This window comes from Cynara cardunculus, unplaced genomic scaffold, assembly GCF_001531365.2.
Source record: "Cynara cardunculus var. scolymus isolate 2C unplaced genomic scaffold, CcrdV1 Un_Scaffold_3252, whole genome shotgun sequence".
NCBI classification, from domain to species: Eukaryota; Viridiplantae; Streptophyta; class Magnoliopsida; order Asterales; family Asteraceae; genus Cynara; species Cynara cardunculus.
Window position 1 is genome coordinate 11318 of NW_020201406.1, and position 3895 is coordinate 15212.

The 3895-nt window shown below is 35.6% G+C and overlaps 1 pseudogene; it reads right to left on the reverse strand.

Moving 5' to 3' along the window:
* Window positions 1-730: 730 nt before the first annotated feature.
* On the reverse strand, window positions 731-2578 carry LOC112503560 (annotated as a pseudogene).
* Window positions 2579-3895: the final 1317 nt, after the last annotated feature.

A 3895-nucleotide genomic window follows, 5' to 3' on the forward strand; every position in this document is an offset into this window, starting at 1 on the left:
CTTTTCCTTTTGTTTTTCCTATTTCATACCGGCTGGTACATCCATATACTCTTCCACACATAGGCTTCCATTCAAGAAAGCACTTTTTACATCGAGCTGGAATAAATGCCAGTCTTGGTTGACAGCAATAGACAATAGAACAAGAAAAGTATTAAGTTTGGCTACCGGGGCAAATGTTTCCTGGTGATCAATTCCATAAGATCGAGTGAAACCCTTTTGCCACTAGATGATCCTTGTATCCGTGCTTCCATCTGCATTATGTTTTATTGAAAAAATCCATTTACATCCCACAGTTTTCTTACCGGGTGGCAAAGATGTTAGGAGCCATGTGTCATTCTTTTCAAGAGCATTGTACTCATCGAAGGTTGTTTTTTGCCATTCTGGTACCTTAAAAGCTTTATAAACATAATTTGGAATCGTAGTTTTATCCAAGGAAGTCACAAAGGATCGAAATTTCTGTGACAAGTTTGAGTATGAGGTATAGCTTCGAAGTGGGTGTTGAGTACATGATCGAATCCCTTTTCTTTGAGCAATGGGCAAATCCATCTTTGGATCATCTGCCATTATCTCCTCGGAATCTGATTTCGAACTCGATTATGTCTCATTGTGTAACCTTTCAGGATTGACTGAACTAGGAAAAGATTCTTGACTTTGCTGGCTTCATTCTGGTTCCAAAGGTTTTTCTCTTCTTGTGTAAACTTTTATTTCTTCATCAGGGAGATTAAGGTGTTTAAGACGGATACAGATTCGACAGCACCACATAACTCATTTCATGCTGAGGATTCAACACTTTCAACACTCCCCCCAATTTGGCTCCCATGTCTACATCACGATGTATATAGCAGGCTCCAAAAAGAACTTCACTTGATTTAGCAGTGGCACCATGTGTCCTTGTGTACATATTGGTCATCTCTCTTGCTTCTTCCAAGTACCCTCCTCGAGCAAGCATATCCACCATGCATGCCACATGCTCTGTTTCTGGCGAAATCCCGTATATTTGACTCATTGATTTGAAAAGAGTTCGACCTCTGTTAATAAGCCCCAAGTGGCTGCAAGTCATCAACAGACTTGTGAAGGTAATATTATCTGGCTTCAAGCCAGATGCTACCATTTCTTTATAAATTTCTAGAGCTTTGTCACCCCAACCATGCAAACCATAGGCAATCAACATGGTGTTCCATGAAACCAAATCCTTTTCAATAATATCATTAAAAGCTTGGTTCGAACCATMAATGTCTCCACATTTTGCATACATGTTAACCAACACATTGCCAACATAAGCACAAGCATGAAAACCATGGTGTATTGCAAGATTGTGAATCATTTTKCCRTGCCCTAGTGTTGCCATGACAGAGCWTGCATGTAAAACTGTTCCAAGYGAAAAATCATCAGGCTGGAGGCTGCTTCTTATCATATCAACAAAATAGCATACTGCTTTTTCAGCATTCCCATTTCTAAGATAGCCTGTCATCATTGACGTCCATGAAATAACATTCTTTTTGGGGGCATTCTGAAATGCAATAAATGCTCTGTGGGTGTCCCCTATCTTCATATGAGCATCAATCATTGCATTCCAAGACTCTAAGACACTTGGGTTAGAGTCTCAACGGACTCAAACATCTTCACTACATCAGCAGGACTACCTAGTTGTGCATAGAAACTAAGAATTGAGTTGTTTGCCTCAACCGCAGAACTCCAGCCTTTCTTAAAAACAAAAGCATGAACCATGCAACCAATTCGATATTCTTGTGATTCAGCAGAAGCATTCATGAGGGCACTGAACGTCCACTGATCTTGGTCACAAGATTCAGCCAACATCTTCTTGAACAAATCAACACAAGTTCCAATGTTGCCKTCTCGAGCATGACCAKCAATCATAGTATTCCAAGCTATGTTCACCCTATTGGGCATATCATCAAAAACACTTTGGGCAACCCGAAACTGATTAGAATGAACATAAGCAAACAACAACGAACACCAAGAGACATTGTTTCTCAGCTCAATCTCTTCAAAAAAATCACTTGCACTACAAGGGCTCAAACACTTGCCATACATATCAATAAGTGCATTATTCACTGGAAGTGAATAAGAATATCCACCAGCAAGAATCAAAGCATGAATATTTTGTCCATAACGGAGCTTACACGAGCCTGCACAAGCACCCAAAGTTGCGGTAAATGAGTAATGGTCAGGTTTGATGCTACTATTTCCTGTCATTTGGTGGAACAGTAACAGAGCTTCTTGATAAAGACCAAGATGAGTATAAGAAGTGAGCATCGTGTTCCAAACGACTGTGTCTCTTTGGGACATTTCATCGAACAGTTTCCGAGCACATGCAACTCTCCCTGATTTTGCAAGTGCCGCAATTTTTGTGGTTGTATGAACCAAATAGGATCCCATGTAATAGTTATACCACAAGGTCGAGGAAAACCCATTAACCTACAACTCAAATTTGCCGATTTGGCCGTCCAGAGTTGTTTGTCTTCAAATCTAAGAACAACAAGTGTGTTTATTTGCTTTCAGAACCTTGGGAACTATGAAACTTGCCTTTTTATCCCTTCACTTGATCCGAAAAGACAAGGAATATATTTTTCACGTCTCCAAACTTCAACCAGGTCAACCATCGGCACCAATTAGAAGTGAAATGTGGACGTCTTTACTTCATCAGCACACCTGCATATATATATATATACGATGATTATTCTTAATTATATATTTTGTCCCTTTAATTTACGAGTTACAATGTCTCAAGTCCCCGTTTTGAAATAAATAAGAATTTGAATGCATTAGTATGCATTAGAAGGGTACTCGTGCAATGCATCGAGATACATTTCTATTTTAATATTTCGTTTTATTTTTTATCCATGTTGATATAATACGATTTTATATGGTTTTGATAAAGCGATAATGTTTTTATTTTTTAATAAAATATAAATTTGAAAATATCATATAAAATTTGTAAAAAATATATCAATATTAGTATCAAATTAACTATTTAAAAGGTTTTGTTTATGCATATTTTTAATTCAAAATTTTTATTATAATTTAATTTAACGTAACAAAGTAACTTAGTTTACGTTTTATAATATATTTTTTATATAGATAATAATTAAATATTCAGTTAGAACTCAATAATTATTCTAATTATATTTTAGATTTTTATAATTTAAAATGAGATATTTATCATCTATTTGATTATGTTTATTCACAGTTAGTTACACGAATTCAAACATAAAGCTTTAATAAGTTATACTTATGCACAATTTACTTGTAATCTTGAATTTTAAGTAATATGCATCAATAAACAGTACTTTATGCATAAAAAATGGTTTTTAAGAGTTTTTGTCAAATACTTTATAATATAGTATAGATATTATAACATTTTAGATCATTTGCCTTAATTTCCTTAGAAAAGTTTCAGATAGCTCATTTTAGTCATTTTATTTTTTCTCTTTATATTCTAGAGTAAACTATGTCTTTTGTCCCTGTAGTTCGTTAAAAGTTGCAATTTTTATCCTTATGGTTTAGATATTATGGTTTTTCGTCCCAATAGCTTGTAAACCATTAGTTTTTTTGTCCTTATAATTTATAATCTATTGTTGTTTCAGTTCTTGTTGTTTACAATTATTTACTAACTTAACCACAAGGGTGATGCCTGATTAGCTTGAGCTTGACTACAGAGGTCAAAAGTACTAGGAGGTCTCAGTTTCAAATCCAATGAGGAATAAAAATCCCCTTGTGGCCACAGAGGTTCAAATGCGGTGACTCCGGACTATCTGCAAAGCAGGTGGTCGCCCTGGGATTAGTCGGCTCGCATACCGGGTTGGATATCCAAGTTAATCAAAAAAAATTTATTTACTAACTTGGTTGTACTTAAAAAGGTAAGAATTAGTTT